This window comes from Salvelinus sp. IW2-2015, linkage group LG27 (genome assembly GCF_002910315.2).
Source record: "Salvelinus sp. IW2-2015 linkage group LG27, ASM291031v2, whole genome shotgun sequence".
NCBI classification, from domain to species: Eukaryota; Metazoa; Chordata; class Actinopteri; order Salmoniformes; family Salmonidae; genus Salvelinus; species Salvelinus sp. IW2-2015.
The window spans coordinates 8,211,473-8,231,229 of NC_036867.1; the positions used below are offsets into that span (position 1 = coordinate 8,211,473).

Genomic DNA, 19,757 nt, shown 5'->3' on the forward strand with positions numbered 1-19,757 from the left:
ATATAGCTCAGTATCTGAATCTTTTATTTTATACAGTCATTTTTGCTCATCTTTATCAAAGGTGTCAATAATTTCGGACACCACAGTAATACTAATTTCACATTATACAATTTATTTAGGTCTTTGGGGTAACAGTTTTGGGACCACTGTTTTAATAATATATATTTTTGAAGTACTAAAAGGTGGAATATGCAGAAATCGCGTCACCATTTCCTAGTTGCTAAAATTCTAATAGTTAGCCTACTTTCAGTTTATGTGACAAAACAGGCAAGTACAGTGTAGAGAATCATTGTACCATCTAAACCAAAAATATTGGTTTAGTATTTTCAGCTGTTTGAAGCTGGTGTACAAAACCAAAAGTAAAAGGCGCAAAAACAATATTGAAGAATGGGAAGCATAGAAATAGCGCAAATAGAACAGATCTACCGCTTCTTAAGCCCTAATCGCACAGGACTAGTATTACTATAGAACTTCGGTTATGTAATTATTACCCCAGCATTTCCGTTTTTCAAGTGGACGAGTCGGAAGGGATTCATTTTTACCAAACTGCCCCTGTAATTCCTTTTTTTCCTCATTCAAAATTGACCATTATGACGGAAGCCTGGAGTCTCTTCCAGGCATGAAGATATTTAAAATGTCTAGGGATAGCTTAATATTGGCCTAAAGGCCTTCAGTTCTGAGAAAGTTACAATAATAATGCATATCAATAAGAGCCATGAGCTGTAACTTATTCAGACTTATAATTACATGACATATTTGACAAATTATAAATTCATTGGCACAGTATCGTCCACTTCATCTTTTAAAAGAGAAGTATGGCTCTAGGAAAGTTGATATGTGACTAAACAGATCATTCATCTGTAGGCTGAGTGCATAGCACTTTGTTTTAAGCATCAATGTGTTCCCATGTTCTTACCCAAACTGGGTGCAGCACCTGTTTAACTCTGTAATGTCACTCAAAACAGAGAGATGATGAGTCACACGGGATAAGTATCAGAGGACCTGGGAGTTTGCCGAAAAACAGTCGGTTTTTAGGGCTGGGATAAAAAAGGTGATTATTAAAACAATAATGCATGGTTGCCTTTGTCATGAACAGAATAAAATGTAAAACTATCATAATATGGTTGATATTGTAAAAAGAAAACGGTCAAGTATGAAGATCTAAATCACAGGTGTCAAACTCATTCCACGGGGGGCCGAGTGTCTGCGGGTTTTCGCTCCTCCCTTGTACTTGATTGATGAATTAACATCACTAATTAGTTAGGAACTCCCCACACCTGGTTGTCTAGGGCTTTATTGAAAGGAAAAACCAAAAACCTGCAGACACTAGGCCCTCCGTGGAATGAGTTTGACACCCCTGATCTAAATGCTTTCTTAAGTTTGAGAAATGTTTGTTATGAGAATCCTGGCATTCAACAAACCATGTCAACAGTGAGAAACCAGCCACATGTACAGTGCCTTCGGAAAGTATTCAGACCCCTTGACTTTTACCACATTTTGTTACGTTACAGCCTTATTCTAAAATGGGTTAAATAAATTAAAATCCTCAGCCATCTACACACAATACCCCATAATGACAAAGCAAAGTTTTTAGAAATACCTTATTTACACAAGTATTCAGACCCTTTGATATGAGACTCGAAATTGAGCTCAGGTGCATCCGGTTTCCATTGATCATCCTTGAGATGTCTCTTCAACTTGATTGGAGTCCACCTGTGGTAAATTCAATTGATTGGACATGATTTGGAAAGGCACACACCTGTCTATACAAGGTCCCACAGTTGACAGTCTATGTCAGAATAAAAACCAAGCCATGAGGTCGAAGGAACTGTCCGTAGAGCTCCGAGACAGGATTGTGTCAAGGCAAAGACCTGGGGAAGGGTGCCAAAAAATGCATTCGGCATTGAAGGTCCCCAAGAACACAGTGGCCACCATCATTCTTAAATGGAAGAAGTTTGGAACCACCAAGACTCTTCCTAGAGCTGACCACCCGGCCAAACTGAGCAATCGGGGGAGAAGGGCCCGATGGTCACTCTAGAGTTCCTCTGTGGAGAGAACCTTCCAGAAGGACAACCATCTCTGCAGCACTCCACCAATCAGGCCTTTATGGTAGAATGGCCAGATGGAAGCCACTCCTCAGTAAAAGGCACATGACAGCCCGCTTGGAGTTTTCCAAAAGGCACCTAGACTCTCAGACTATGAGAAACAAGATTCTCTGGTCTGATGAAACCAAGATTGAACTCGGTCCTGAATGCCAAGCATCATGTCTGGAGGAAACCTGTCACCATCCCTACGGTGAAGCATGGACGTGGCAGCATCATGCGGCAGGGACTGGGAGACTAGTCAGGATCAAGGAAAAGATGAACAGAGCAAAGAGCAAAGAGATCCTTGATGAAAACCTACTCCAGAACACTCAGGACCTCAGACTGGGGTGAAGGTTCACCTTCCAAAAGAACAACGACCCTAAGCACGCAGCAAAGACAACACAGGAGTGGCTTCGGGACAAGTCTCTGAATGTCCTTGAGTGGCCAAGCCACAGCCGGACTTGAACCCGATTTAACATCTCTGGAGAGACCTGAAAATAGCTGTGCAGCGACGCTCCCCATCAAACCTGACAGAGCTTGAGAGGAACTACAGGGGATAAACTCCCCAAATACAGTTGTGCCAAGCTTGTAGCGTCATACCCAAGAAGACTTGATGCTGTAATCGCTGCCAACAGTGCTTCAACTGAGCAAAGGGTCTGAATACTGATGTAAATGTGATATTTCAGTTTATTTTATTTTATACATTTGCAAAAATGTCTAAAAACCTGTTTTTGCTTTGTAAATATGGGGTATTGTGTGTAGACTGATGAAGAAAAACAACTATTTCATTAATTTTAGAATAAGGTTGTAACGTAAAAATATGGTGTATGATCTTTGTGCCTCTATAACTTTCTGACTCATCATTATTCACTATTCATTCATGATTATTTATTATCCATCCAAGTGTTCCGAAAACATATTCTATTCTTATTTACAATAAAAGTGACTCCAAAATATATTATTCACCATTCAGTTCCTATTGGGCAAAACAACCTGCAAATATTCCAACAAGTTTGTAGAGTCACAAGCTTCTTGTAGTCATTGCGTGCTAGGAATATGAGACCAAATACTCAACGTTTGACTACTTTATTTTTAAGACACTACAGTATAATTGAATTTGTCCAAATAACGTTACTTATGAAAAAAAAGCATTCAAATGGGGTGACTAGATACATAAAGTGCTTTCATTTCTAAATGGTCAAACAGATGTGTATGAATATACCCTCAAATAAAAAGGTGACATTCTGTACTTTCCAAAATGCTGGAGTAAAGAGCCAAATTAAAAGTATTAGCTTCACTGTCAAAATAAATACGAGTGTATGTATCTATATAAAATGCGCTGAACTTCAGATTTACATGTGGATGGTTTTTCACAGATGATGATTATTTTTTACACATTTTATCTTAACTGTCCAAATAAATACAGAGGGGAGTGACATACTGTACATACATACATACATGGGCACAGATGTCAATTCAATGTCTATTCCACATTGGTTCAATGTAATTTCACTGAAATGACGTGGAAACAACGTTGATTCAACCAGTGTGTGCCAAGTGGGCAGAGGGCATTTACATACACACAAAACAACGCATACATGGTATTATTCCAACTCAAACCTGGTACTTTGTGTAAATTATGTACCTTCAGAAAGCATTCACACTCCTTAACTTTTTCGAAATGTTGTTGTGTTACAGCCTGAATTTAAAATTATTTAAATTGAGATTTTGTGTCACTGGCCTACAAACAATACCCCATAATGTCAAAATGGAATTATGTTTTTAGACATTTTTACAATTAATAAAAAACAAAAAGCTAAGATGTCTTGAGTGAATAAGAATTCAACCACTTGTTATTGCAAGCCTAAACGAGTTCAGGAATAAAAAGTTGCTTAACAAGTTACATAATAAATTGCATGGACTCACTAAATCGATTTAATCCATTTTGAATTCCGGATGAAAAAAACTATATGTGGAATAAGTCAAGGGATATGAATGCTTTCTGAAGGCAATGTATGTATTCAATACTCTGTTCCTGCCTGCACAGATTTAAGAATGGGGGACAGTTTGATGGCAGAGTTTGTCGCCGCAGCTTCCTTTCTGCGTAAATCAGACAAGGAGCGTATGGAATGCCAGACTAGACCCTTTGACATAAAGAGAGAGTGCTATGTGCCTGACCCTGAGGTTGAGTACGTCAAGGCCACAATCACCAGCAGAGATGGGGCTAAAGTCACCGCTGATACGGAGTTTGGAAAGGTAAATAGTTTGGTGGAAAACATTTCTGGAAAATCATAAGATAATACATTTTTCTACTACGGTAACTCTATGATTGATGAACTATTATTTATAAACTGAATTGAGTTATGTGTTTTTAATGTTTACTATTAAAATTATTCTCACAAGAGAAAATAAAAAAAAGCAGAATCCTAACATGACATATAACTTTCAAGTAAATCAGGCATTACATGTAAATGTATAATTTGCGAAAATTCAACACTGTGTGTAATCAATGTCAAGTTAGGATTTGTCTCTACACCTTAAAAATTTAACAAAACAATTGAATATGCTCTTCTTTCAGACTGTTACTGTGAAGGAGGACGACGTCCACCCCCAGAACCCGCCAAAGTTTGATAAAATTGAGGACATGGCGATGTTCACCTTCCTGCACGAGCCCGCTGTGCTGTTTAACCTCAAAGAGCGTTACGCAGCCTGGATGATCTATGTAAGTAATGACATGTCTGCTAATATCTCCAATAAATCAAGTATTAATTCAAATGAATGAAACTAAATCTGCGGTATCCCCCTTGTCTTCCACAGACCTACTCAGGGCTGTTCTGTGTCACTGTCAACCCATACAAGTGGCTGCCAGTGTACGATCAGTCTGTTGTCAATGCATACAGAGGCAAGAAGAGGACAGAAGCTCCTCCTCACATCTTCTCCATTTCTGACAATGCCTACCAGTACATGTTGTCAGGTAAAATAGAACTTTTCCTTTTCATCTATATAAATCAAATGATATTTGGATAATGTCACATTTACTGATACTTCTCTTTCAACAGACAGGGAAAATCAGTCTGTCCTTATCACGTAAGTACATCAACCAAAGGCTATATCCATTTGAGACTATTTGAAATTAAGAGAAATTCTGAGACATCAACATTTGTATTTTAAATCCCAGTGGAGAATCCAGTGCTGGAAAGACTGTTAACACCAAGAGAGTCATCCAGTATTTCGCCAGCATTGCTGCTGTTAGCGGAAAGAAAAGTGCAGCAGAAGAAAAAAAGGTAAAAAAGAATGCAAATATTCATTATTATCGATCCAAAATTAAACATTCTTCATGGCTGGATGGACATACAGTATGTTGACAAAATCCAATATATGTTCATTACAGTATTTATTTTAATGCAGCATTTTAACACTGTGTGGTTGTTGGGTTGTAGGGGACCCTGGAGGATCAAATCATCCAGGCCAATCTTGCCCTGGAGGCTTTTGGTAATGCCAAGACCATCAGGAATGACAACTCCTCCCGATTCGTAAGTTTGGTCTTGTTTGTTTGTCAAATATCATTCAAATCTTATCTTCTGGATTTGAATTGCATAACCATTAGCTGATGTCATGACGTTAGCCAATCTTCCTCAGGTCCATCAGCTAATCTTCCCTTTTGGGACTGTCTGTGCACCAGACCTGGGTTAAAAAGTATTTGTTCTGTTTCACATACTTTCAGTGTTTGATTGAGCCTACCAGAAATGTGTGATTTAAACTTTTAGGAGTATTCCATCAGTTCCATTACACCATGCAAGCTCAATCAAGCGCACCTAAGGTATTCAAAAAGAAAACAAATACTACTTGAATCCAGCTCTCATTAATTTATGCTATTACTATAATTTGCAGGGTAAATTCATCCGCATTCATTTTGGAGTCAGTGGGAAGCTTTCGTCTGCTGACATTGAGACTTGTGAGTACAATACTCAATTTGCCCAGGCTTGAACAGATCTCTTTGACAGGAAACACATTAATACCAAAATCACTTTCCCATACTGATCAGATCTTTTGGAGAAGTCACGTGTAACTTTCCAGCTCAAGGCTGAGAGAGACTATCACATCTTCTACCAGATCCTGTCACAAAAGAAACCAGAACTGCTGGGTGAGTATTGAATCATCAAACTGAGTAGGGTTGAGGTAATTCAGGATTAAACTGAACATTTCTGATGAAATCCAATTAAATTCATATGGTGCAGCGAGCCCAGAGAGTGTGCTACCCCATCCCCCAGCGTAAAACCCTCAGCACAATGTAGCGTGATTTATGTTGTAACGTTTCCTTTTTTCATAAGAAAGTTGAAATTATTTAAATTCCATGCAAGTATGCAACACTGAAATTGGATTAACACAAATCAATCTCCAGCTGCAGTTTTTCAAAACTTGATTAGGACTAATTTGCCGTCCTGTCTATTTATAATATAACACAATGCCAATTTTAGAATTGACCCCAATCCTAATACTGAGTGTATCTTGTTTTGACCTATACCATAGCCCAAACACAAATTAAACTGAGCTGTTCAATTCTTTTCAGAGATGCTACTCATCACCAGCAATCCCTATGACTATGCCTTCATCTCCCAAGGAGAGATTGCTGTAACTTCCATTAATGATGCAGATGAGCTAATGGCTACTGATGTGAGTACAACATGTACATACGATCATTTCCCACTTGTATCCAACTCTTTCTCCAATACAAAACAATGGCATTTTTGGAACTAGGATGCCTTTGATGTGCTGGGCTTCTCCCAAGAGGAGAAGAATGGCATTTATAAGCTGGTTGGTGCCATCATGCACTACGGCAACATGAAGTTCAAGAATAAGCAGCGGGAGGAGCAAGCAGAGGCAGATGGCACTGAGGGTGAGTGCTGAAGATTTAAAACCTTTCACTTCATTATGAAGTAGTATCTGAAAAATCTGAAAATCTAAAATCAGTTAGATTGCCTCTTCCAATCATACTACTTTGCCTTTCCAGATATTGACAAAGCTGCATATCTGATGGGCCTGAACTCTGCTGACCTAGTCAAGGGGCTGTGTCATCCAAGGGTCAAAGTAGGAAATGAGTGGGTCACCAAAGGTCAGAATGTTGACCAGGTGAGTCTCAAAATAGTTTTACATTTCAAGGAGCTAATAATTCTGAGCCTAACACTTCTGTATAGGGTTGCTAATATTTTCATACCTGTAATTCCCACGTTTATGTTGAGGCTATGTTTCAGTAATTTATTTTCTCTATATTTTGTAGGTGTACTACTCCATTGGTGCACTGTCAAAGAAAGTTTACGAGAACATGTTCCTCTGGATGGTGATAAGAATCAACCTTACTCTGGACACTAAGAATGCTCGCCAGCACTACATTGGTGTGCTGGACATTGCTGGCTTTGAGATCTTTGATGTGAGTGTTTGATGTAAATTTGATAAAAATGGAATCTAGAAAATTACAGCAGACAAGATAAAGTAACTGTGAACTTCTATTTCAGTTCAACACATTTGAGCAGCTGTGCATCAACTTCACTAATGAGAAGCTGCAGCAGTTCTTCAACCACCACATGTTTGTGCTGGAGCAGGAAGAGTATAAGAAAGAGGGCATCGTCTGGGAGTTCATTGACTTTGGCATGGACTTGGCTGCCTGCATTGACCTCATTGAAAGGGTTGGTATCTTCAGTTGTGCAGTAGTTTATATGATGAATCCTAAGTAATCTTTGAGATTTCAAACATTACAAGGGAAATTTTAATAAATGTGCTTCCATTACAAATTATTATGATATTTATTCACTATGCTTTTCCCTTAACATTAATTTATTTTCATTCATTCCTTCCACTAGCCTATGGGTATCATGTCCATCCTTGAAGAGGAGTGCATGTTTCCTAAGGCCAGTGATTCTACATTCAAAGCTAAGCTGTATGACACCCATCTGGGCAAAAATGCATGCTTCCAGAAGCCTAGGATTGTTAAGGGTAGACCAGAGGCCCATTTCTCCCTGGTTCACTATGTTGGCATTGTTGACTACAACATTGGTAACTGGCTGGTGAAGAACAAGGACCCGCTGAATGAGACTGTGGTCGGACTGTTCCAGAAGTCAAGTCTTAAGTTCCTGTCCAACCTCTTTGTGAACTATGCTGGTGCAGAAGGAGGTACTATGTGTTTATATATGCAAAGACTACAAACCACTAACATAAATACAAATAGACAAAATTGTGGTCATAATAATATATATGAATAGTTATTTCATTATCAAAAGAAGAAAGGCTCTTCCTTCCAGACTGTGTCTGCATTGCACAGGGTAAATCTGAGCTTAAATCAATATGTTTCTGATGTTTTCACATGTCAGAATATTAACAAATGTATTATATTTGTGCTATATTTGAGATGCCAGTATGTTGTGGATTGGCATGTTAGCATTAAATGCTGTGGTGACCCGTAAGGTACTTGGAGACTCATTCACCGATGGAAAATTCTACATTTGTCATACTCACAGGAGAACTTGGGTAAACTCATGACCAATTTGAGGTCTACTCACCCCCACTTTGTGCGTTGCATCATCCCCAACGAGACCAAGACTCCTGGGGCCATGGAGAATCCTCTGGTCATGCACCAGCTGCGCTGTAACGGTGTGCTAGAAGGCATCAGGATCTGCAGAAAGGGCTTCCCCAACAGAATCCTGTATGCTGATTTCAAACAAAGGTAAAAATAATCATCAATTTCCTTTCTAAAATAAATTCAACTGTTTAACTATTCAAATGTTCTCTTTTTTAAGATATTTGCTTTCTGATTTAAATTCAGATACCGCATCCTCAATCCAAATGCTATCCCTGAGGGTCAGTTCATGGACAACATGAAGGCAGCTGAAAAACTGTTTGGCTCTCTGGACATTGACCATACCCAGTACAGATTAGGACACACTAAGGTAAGTTCTCTAAATAGATGAAAAGCAATAAAGCAACCTGTTGGACCAGGATGGAAAAATAGCAGCAATATTACCAATACATCACTATCATGGTAACCTGAACAATGCCTTTTGAAATAAGTGCTGATATACCATTGATCATGCTTACCTCATGTCATCTGTGTCTAGTCGAGATAAAAACTGAGTATACAAAACATTAAGAACCAATGGGTCAAGTCGAGGACCTGCTCTCTCCATGACAGACTGACCAGGTGAATCCCGGTGAAAGCTTTGATCCCATATTGATGTCACTTGTTAAATCCACTTTGATCAGTGCAGATGAAGGGGAGGAGACAGGTTAAAGGATGATTTTTAAGCTTTAAGAGAATTGAGACATGAATTGTGTACGTGTGCCATTCAGATGGTGAATGGGAAAAACAAAAATGGAAGTGCCTTTGAACGGGGTATGATAGTAGGTGCTTGGCGCACCAGTTTGTTTCAACAACTACAACACTGCTGGGTTTTTCACTGTTAACAGTTTCCCGTGTGTATTAAGAATGTTCCACCACCCAAAGACATCCAGCCATCTCGTTGGAGTCAACTTGGGCCAGCATCCCTGTGGAATGATTTCGGCACCTTGTAGAGTCCATGCCCTGACGAATTGAGGCTATTCTGCGGGCAAAGGGGGGGGGGGCAAGTCAATATTATGAAAGTGTTCCTTATGTTTGTTATACTCTTTGGTATAGTGCCACCATGTGGTAGATCCAGATCTAAATTAGCTACTTATAAGCAATCAAAAGCATTGTGGCCATACTGTTTTTGTATATGTTTTTAAAGACCTTGCCAAATTGTGTAACTCTTGGTCAACATGCTGGGATTGAAGTTCTAAAATCAACAGAGTGGCTGTGGATGTGACTTTTCTGGACCCCTCTTCCCAGGTTAAAGGTCCCAAAGCTTCTGCGCATGTGTGGGATTCTCTACTCACGCACAGTCTCTGCTCTACTCGTAGAGAACAGGCTACTCTGGCGAATTGTTCTTGTTTAATAAAGTTAGATCAAAGCTGAATCAATGTCTGCAAGATCCCAATGACAGTATTGTACATAACAGAACTGACTATAATGGCATAGTATAACGTTACTGTAAGAAAAAAACAGCACCTAATTTCTTATGAGATTTTAGGAGGATTGTGCGAATGGTTGCATTTTTGTCTCATGTGGCCAGAATTCAACAATGCGTGCCACTAAGCAAAATATGTACTTTAGTTGAAAAAAAACACAGGTATGCTACAGGTTGTTAACACCATCTTCTATAAAAGTCGCTCAATCTACACGACTAGAAGATCTAAATGCATATTCCCATGAAACTGATTGAGATCAAATGAAAGGCATGCAGTTTTTGCAAAGACATTTCACCGGTAAAACTTGAAGAATTATCATTCACAATTGACAGTGAGAAATGTGAAGGGAGAGGGACAACACAAATGCAGGCCTGAAGGTAAAAAAACTGAACATGATACTGGTCTTTCCAGCGGGATCCAGGGAGGCAGGATGCAGGCAGAAAGGTGCGGTTACCTACGGATCCAAAGCCTTGGCCAAATATAATTAGCTCATTACAGGGCCAACTTGAGGTCAATTTGTGTCATTTTTGTAGAAATTGGCATGAAATCATCAATCTAAATAGAACTACCACATTTTGTAAATCTGTGGAGAACACATTCAAGTTATTTATGGTCAACTGGCATAAAAATACAATCCTGCCAAATACAAGACAATACAAGCACTACATTATGAACTTGTGTATCTTTAGGTGTTCTTCAAGGCTGGTCTCCTGGGTACCCTTGAGGAGATGAGAGACGATCGTCTCGCTCTTATCATCACTGGCCTCCAGGCCCGATCACGTGGTCTACTTGCCAGAATTGAGTTCCAGAAAATTGTTGACCGCAGGTTTGAATAAGAATAGATACAACTTCTGCAGACAATATGGTGGAGGAAGAAAACGCAGTATAATTCTATTCAATTTCACAGGGATGCCTTGCTTGTGATCCAATGGAACATTCGTGCCTTCATGGGTGTCAAGAATTGGCCCTGGATGAAGATGTACTTCAAGATCAAACCTCTGCTGAAGTCAGCAGAGACTGAGAAGGAGATGGCCAACATGAAGGAAGAATTCCTGAAGCTTAAAGAGGCTTATGCTAAAAGTGAAGCCCGTAAAAAAGAGCTGGAAGAGAAGATGGTGTCCCTTATCCAAGAGAAGAATGACCTGCAGCTCGCTGTCCAAACTGTGAGTAACTTTAACTGCACTACAGTTGTTGCATTCTCATTCTTTGTCAAAATGAGCTTTTAGCTAACTAGAGAAATAGAAAAACAGAGAGAGGAGCAACATGATTTGCTAAATACATACAATCAGTGGTGCATTTGTCAATTATTTGTACTGTCCAAACATTTTTCCACCAAACAAACTTAAAATACTTATAATACTTATATATACAATATATTTGTCATGTTTTGTCTTTGATCATCATGTCTTGTCCCTGTGCTTCCCTCTGCTGGTCTTATTAGGTTCTTTCCCTCTTTCTCTCTCTCTCTCTCCTCCTCCCTCTCTCCCTCTCCCGCTCTCTCTCTCTATCGTTCCGTTCCTGCTCCCAGCTGTTTCTCATTCTCCTAACGACCTCATTTACTCTTTCACACCTGTCCCTTATTTTGCCCTCTGATTAGAGTCCCTATTTCTCCCTCTGTTTTCCGCTTCTGTCCTTGTCGGATTCTTGTTTGATGTTTGCTGTCCTGTGTCCTTGTTCCGCCCTGTCGTGTTTTTGCCTTCTTCAGATGCTGCGTGTGAGCAGGTGTCTATGTCAGCTACGGCCTGTGCCTTCCTGAAGCGACCTGCAGTCTGTGGTCGCGTATCCAGTCGTTCCTCTCTACTGACGAGAGGATTTCAGTTTCCTGTTTTGGATTTACCTTTGATATATCCAGGAGAATCATTGTTTGTTTGATACTGGAATAAAGACTCTGTTTCTATTACGTCGCTTTTGGGTCCTCATTCACCAGCATAACAATATTGACACATTGACAGCAAGACGACACTATTGGTGATGCTGAAGAGAGATGTGAAGGTCTGATCAAGAGCAAAATCCAGCTTGAGGCCAAAGCAAAAGAGCTGACAGAAAGACTGGAGGATGAGGAGGAGATGAATTCAGAGCTAACTGCTAAGAAGAGGACGCTGGAGGATGAGTGCTCAGAACTCAAGAAGGACATTGATGATCTGGAGCTCACTCTGGCTAAAGTGGAGAAGGAAAAGCATGCCACAGAGAACAAGGTAATAGTTTATCTTTATTCTTGTGATGTTAAAATTCCAATTAAATATTTTGGATAAAAGTGTAATGACAATGTTCTGTTTCCTTAGGTTAAAAACCTGACTGAGGAGATGGCAGCTCTGGATGAAATCATTGCCAAGCTGACCAAGGAGAAGAAGGCTCTGCAAGAGGCTCATCAACAAACGCTGGATGATGCAGAGTGAGGAGGACAAAGTCAACACGCTGACCAAGGCCAAAGCCAAACTGGAACAGCAAGTTGATGATGTGAGTATCAAATAGTAAATTCACAAAAAGTACAACACAATTAGTAATATCCTAAAAATACGCTACAGTAAATTGCTGACTCCGAATGTTGTTTAATATATCCTTTATCAGCTTGAAGGGTCTCTGGAGCAAGAGAAGAAGGTGAGAATGGACCTTGAGAGAGCCAAAAGAAAGCTGGAGGGAGATTTAAAATTGACCCAGGAGAGCCTAATGGACCTGGAGAATGACAAGCAGCAGCTGGAGGAGAGAATGAAGAAGTAAGATCACAACCCACAAAATCTCATGAATAGTTATTTTACAGAAAGTGCTCAAATGTGTTATTTACTTATCAGGAAGGACTTTGAGATGAGCCAACTCAACAGCAAGATTGAGGATGAGCAGGCCATGGGTGCCCAGCTTCAGAAAAAACTGAAGGAGCTGCAGGTATTTCAATAGCATCGTTGAAAAGGGAATCTTTCTGTTACATATGCTTATGTTCTGATCATACCAGAAAATTTGAATTCCTACCATTTCAGGCCCGCATTGAGGAGCTGGAGGAAGAGCTGGAGGCTGAAAGAGCTGCCCGTGCCAAGGTGGAGAAACAGAGGGCAGACTTGTCCAGAGAGCTAGAAGAGATCAGTGAGAGGCTGGAGGAGGCTGGTGGAGCCACTGCTGCCCAGATTGAGATGAACAAGAAGAGGGAGGCTGAGTTCCAGAAGGTGCGCAGAGACCTTGAAGAGGCTACCCTGCAGCATGAGGCTACAGCTGCCACTCTGAGGAAGAAAAATGCTGACAGTGTAGTTGACCTGGGAGAACAGATTGACAACCTTCAGAGAGTGAAGCAGAAGCTGGAGAAAGAAAAGAGTGAGCTCAGACTGGAGCTGGATGATGTGGTCTCCAACATGGAGCATATTGTCAAGGCTAAGGTCAGTGGATTCATAATGACAATATACAATACCTTTCTGAGATCAGATAGCTATAGCAAATGGAACTGCACATGCCACTAGGTTAGTAGATACAATCTATGAAGGTTGTGCTGTGTCATCTAAAAAAACGAATGTTTTCAGATAAACTTGGAGAAAATGTGCCGCACTCTAGAGGACCAGATGAGTGAATACAGGACGAAAGCTGAGGAAGGACAGCGTTCCATCAATGATTTTACCATGCAGAAAGCAAAGCTTCAAACTGAGAATGGTATATTAACAAAAAACCTGGACATCCACATGAACACCCACAAAAAATAACCAGATCAAGTAATATAATTTAAAATAATTTGAATTGCATGAAAACAGGTGAATTTGCCAGACAGTTGGAGGAGAAGGACTCTCTGGTCTCCCAACTGACTAGAGGTAAGCAGTCCAACGTTCAGCAGATTGAAGACCTCAAGAGACAATTGGAGGAGGAAGTCAAGGTATTTAGACAAAGAATGCAGAGTCCCTTATCCAACAACATTTATCATCAGGCATAATTACAGATCCTTTTTAAAATGTCCTTACCAGGCAAAGAACGCGCTTGCCCATGCAGTGCAGTCTGCTCGCCATGACTCAGATCTGTTGAGGGAGCAGTATGAGGAGGAGCAGGAGGCCAAGTCTGAGCTGCAGCGTGGCATGTCCAAGGCTAATGCTGAGGTGGCTCAGTGGAGAACCAAGTATGAAACTGATGCCATCCAGAAGACTGAGGAGCTTGAGGACGCAAAGTAAGGATGTTTTATTACTTCCTCTTACATTTCAGGATATTGAACCTTGGCTGAATGAGCGATACACAAATGTACTGTACATTATCAATATATAATACATTGATTACCTGTTAAACAACCATTATACTGTATTTCAGACAGAAAAAGGCAGCTGAAATGTGTTTCTCATCTATGCCAATCTAGGAAGAAGCTGGCTCAGCGTCTGCAGGATGCAGAGGAAGCTGTGGAAGCTGTTAATGCTAAATGTTCATCCCTGGAGAAGACTAAACACAGACTCCAGAATGAGATTGAAGATCTCATGGTGGATGTAGAGAGATCCAATGCAGCTGCTGCCTCTCTGGACAAGAAGCAAAGGAACTTTGACAAGGTAAAAAAAAACATATGGAATACACAAGTCCTATTAGCCTTCATTATTATACATGATAGGGGTGGCAGGTAGCCTAGTGGTTCGAGAAGTGGGCCAACATCCTCAGACAGGAAAACCTGGTTAGCCAACATCCTCGGACAGGATAACCTAGTTAGCCGGCAACCGGAGGGTTGCTGGTACCATTCTACATCCTACACCGCCTGCCATTTTGCCTTTGAGCAAGGTACTTAACACCCAATAATTGCTCCAGGGGCACTGCACTGTGGCTGACCCATAGCTTCCAGCACCTGTGTGTCTCGGTGGGTTGGGTTTTGAGCACAAAGACACATTTCCATTCTTTGTAAGTTAATGGACAATAAAGTACATCTTATCTTAATGATATACTGTATTCCAACTACCTAAAATACCTGTATGATTTCCAGATCCTGGCTGACTGGAAGCAGAAGTTTGAGGAGTCTCAGACTGAGCTGGAGAGCTCCCAGAAAGAGGCCAGATCTCTCAGCATGGAGCTCTTCAAACTCAAGAACTCTTATGAGGAGTCTCTGGATCATCTGGAGAGCATGAAGAGGGAGAACAAGAACCTCCAAGGTCAGAGCATAAGAATCATTGGGTTATATAACTTAGTCAATTGAAGATCGATATGTTATAGAGATCAGATATCACAAAAAATGTTTGATGTACAAGTATATTTTCCACAAAGGAAATTTCTGACCTGACTGAGCAGCTTGGTGAGGGAGGAAAGAGCATCCATGAGCTGGAAAAGATCCGTAAACAGCTGGAGCAGGAGAAGGCTGAGATACAGTCTGCTCTAGAGGAAGCTGAGGTGAGATTGGAAAAGATTTACTGGTAGTGAAAGTACCAGAACTACATTTTAAGATTTTACTAACTATGGGTGGCTGTGTTCTCATAGGGCTCCCTAGAGCATGAGGAGGGCAAGATTCTGAGAGCTCAGCTGGAGTTCAATCAGGTGAAAGCTGACATTGAACGGAAGCTGGTAGAGAAGGATGAGGAAATGGAGATGAATAAGAGGAACCAGCAGAGAGTTGTGGATACCCTGCAAAGCTCCCTGGAATCAGAGACTCGCAGCAGGAATGAAGCTCTCAGGCTGAAGAAGAAGATGGAGGGAGACCTCAATGAGATGGAGATCCAGCTCAGCCAGGCCAACAGGCAGGCATCCGAGGCCCAGAAGCAGCTTAAGGGTCTCCATTCCCATCTGAAGGTATTACTTCCACACCATTGAATTAAAAACATAGCTTTTGTCTTCAGAAAAAGCCAAGCCACACTGTGAAACAATACAATAAATCTAGTAAAATCAGTAATTCTCTCTACAGGATTCTCAACTGCAGCTGGATGATGCTCTTCGTAGCAATGATGACCTGAAGGAGAACATTGCCATTGTGGAGAGACGCAACAACCTGATGCAGGCTGAACTGGATGAGCTGAGAGCCCTGGTGGAGCAGACTGAGAGAGGCCGCAAACTGGCTGAGCAGGAACTGCTGGATGTTAGTGAGAGAGTTCAGCTGCTGCACTCACAGGTAAGACAGTAATATAGAACAATTAGGGTTCTCCTAAAATATCTGCTACTTGATGTACGTAGAGGTAATATACAAATAACATTTTATATATATGCGTAGAACACCAGCCTACTGAGCCAGAAGAAGAAGCTAGAGGGCGACACATCCCAGCTTCAGAATGAAGTGGAGGAGGCTGTGCAGGAGTGCAGAAATGCTGAGGAAAAAGCCAAGAAGGCCATTACTGATGCTGCCATGATGGCAGAGGAGCTGAAGAAGGAGCAGGACACCAGTGCTCACCTGGAGCGCATGAAAAAGAACATGGAGCAGACCATCAAGGACCTGCAGCACCGCCTGGATGAAGCTGAACAAATCGCCATGAAGGGTGGCAAGAAGCAGATCCAGAAGCTGGAGGCCAGAGTAAGTGTCTAAGCTACATTCTCTTCTATTAATTCAACATCACATGTCATATTTCTAGTCATATTTCTAGCTTCAATATTGAAAGTAATTGGAAATGGTGCGTTAATATATTTCTAGGTGAGAGAGCTAGAGACTGAAGTGGAACTGGAGCAAAGGAGGAGCAGTGATTCTGTAAAAGGAGTCCGGAAATATGAGAGACGCATTAAAGAACTCACATACCAGGTACATCATAAAGTTTAAGTTGAAAGTGCACTATTAACATGTTCAGAATCAAATGTAAAATGTATACTGTATTCAGTACGAAAAACGTTTGTCCATTATTTTTGGGTGCAGACTGAGGAAGACCGTAAAAATTTGAGCCGTCTGCAGGACCTGGTGGACAAACTGCAGCTTAAGGTCAAATCCTACAAGAGAACTTCCGAGGAGGCTGTAAGTAGAAAACCTTCCATCATCCAACTGATGCGTCTGTAATTGTCAAATTGTTGTGTTTGCTGGAAACTTAAATCATATTTAAAAACATTCACAGGAGGAACAAGCCAATGCCAATTTGGGCAAGTTCCGTAAGATTCAGCATGAACTGGATGAGGCAGAAGAGAGGGCTGATATTGCTGAGTCTCAGGTCAACAAGATGAGAGCCAAGAGTCGTGATGCCGGATCCAAGGTCAGTGAATTTGCTGTCAATGTACAATGTTTTATAGGTTATCATTTTGCAGTTTCCTATGACAAAAGCCTCAACCTTAAATAGTTTTAACGTCTGGTATCTGGACTCTATTTAATGGTAATTTCAATTCTCGATATTCACTCATTTATTCCTGAAGAAAATAAGTAATAAATGCATAAATTGTTACTAAGTAACTATACATACATGTTGATGTTCCCCATTGTAAAATGTCAACCAGAAAACAGGGTTCTCATTATTTATCTATCCTCTCTGTCACAGAAAGGAAAGGATGAGGAGTGAGGCCAAGAGTTGTGATGCTGGCTCCCAGGTCAGTTCTTTCAATCAACATAATTACATTGGTTATAATTTGCAAACTCCCTTATGCCATGTATGATGATAGACCCAACCTCAATTGTTTTGTAAGTATAAAGGGTTGATTGCAACTAACAAGCTGATCTTCTCAGGTACCACTGTGTTAGCAATGGTTTCCTTAAAACGATACTTCCGGGAGATTACACAGAGCTCTGTGCTAACCGTGGCTGCAATGAAAGGAACACCGGAATAAACTAGCAGACTAGCTGTTATTATGACGTTACGGCACCAAGCCGGCTTGATACTAGACATCGGAAATGGTCATTGTCTGTGTTCACTACTCCCGCCGAAAGAAGTAACATCAAGAACAACTAAATCTATATAGTAAAAAGTTCAACTGAGTAATGTCATATAACAACTAAACAAATATGATTAGACTAGAATATCCTGGTATTACAAGGATTTTGTTATCATATTTAATTGCAGACAATTACTTATTATGCCAAATTATGCCTACATCGAGGCTACTCTTCTGCGAAAATAAAGTTATTGAAGATCAACTTTTAATTAATTAATGGATTAAGAAAAGATAAACGTTTACTATTCAGTATTATCACGATCTGCAAATAAATAAATAATCACGTATATACACACAAAATTTGAAATGTTACTATTCACTGCCAACCTAACCACGAAAACGTTCCCGTATTTTATTTAGAAGAGTAAAGTCATTAATGGATTACAGAAATTGGAAACTAAAAATTAAAAGGAGTACACCAACATGACTTTTCCATTCATACAATATGAATATGCTACATTGCCAGAGTAGATTGCCGTGGTAAACAATGAAATACTTGGTTTCGGTTGTACGGAATGGTTGTTAAAAAGCAGAGTTAATTTGTTCCGATGATAATACCCACCATATCATGAAAATACTTTGGCAGCAATCAGGGCTACAAGCTAACAGGCTGACTACACCGCTCGCGTCGCATGCACGAGCATTGCAAAATAAATTTAGAAATCTATATTATTCAATTATTGCACCCACACTGCTCGCACGAGCCAACGAGCGTCTGCTTTGCCAAGGGCTAAAATAGAAGTCAGTTCTAATTGTGACGCAGATCGCGCTGCAAGTCCTGCATATGCCATCTCCTCATTGGTTTATAGAAGCAGGTACCCACGTGCCATCTCCTCATTGGTTCGTGGGGGACTGAAAGACGAACGAGGTCAGTGGAGGTAATGCACCTAATTTATGAAAGTTGCCAATCGCAATATAAAGTCAAGAAGGAGGCGAGATGACTAGAAATGATTCGGTTGACCGTTTTATGTGTGAATTAATTGTCGGACTAGAGGACCTTTTACATTTCAGGTAAAATAAGACCTCAATGTTTATATCCCAAGACAAATTAGCTAGCAAGTGTAAGCTAGCTAGCTAAATTGCCATACATGTTTAATGCTTTTCGACCTGTCCCCAAATTAATGTGATTGGTTCAGAGTTTGTTTTGATATTTTAACCTGCGTGTCGTGATCGCGTTTGGTGTGGGAGGACAAAACAAATTTATGCAAGATGGCGCACGATGGAGCACGCGCACAGCCGGTTTGGGTTCCGTGTAACGCTGACATCCGCTGTAGGGAGCGAAAATTCGGTGGCCAATGATGGTTGCAATTGATATCAGTTGTGAGGATGATTTGATTGTGTATTGATGGTTTAACGATAGATTAACTTCTGTACGCCTGCCAATGCTCGTTGCAATAACCTTACTATCATTCATATAACTATAAATTGAAATATTGTGCCCTGTCATGTTATTTTTTTTTATATGCAAAAGCATGATATATATGTTTCAGTGGTCACTTACAATGTGATAGATTTATTGCAATAAATACAGGACATTGTTGCTTTTTAAAATATTTGGTGAAATCTTTAATTTACTAGTAGACACAGTTAGTGTTATTCATGATGTTTATAGTGTATTCTATACACTCAAACAAGGAGCCCCATAGTTTAATATATATTTAACAATGCACAGAATATTGTAAGAATGTTTTTTTAGTGTTTACAGTAGTTTATTACATTTTAACCTTCATCGATCTTGTGTCACAGAAAGGACATGATGAAGAGTGAAGCTCTCGGATGGACCTTTCTGAAAATCTCCTGACTGTAGTGCTTTAGTTTTTTCTCTATTCTCCATGGAACATGAGCAGAATAAAGAATAAAGTCAATTTAAACATC

General features: G+C 40.3%; 1 pseudogene; it reads left to right on the plus strand.

The window, feature by feature from the left end:
* The first annotated feature begins 4,139 nt into the window (after positions 1 to 4,139).
* On the plus strand, positions 4,140 to 19,757 carry LOC111953952 (myosin-7-like; annotated as a pseudogene).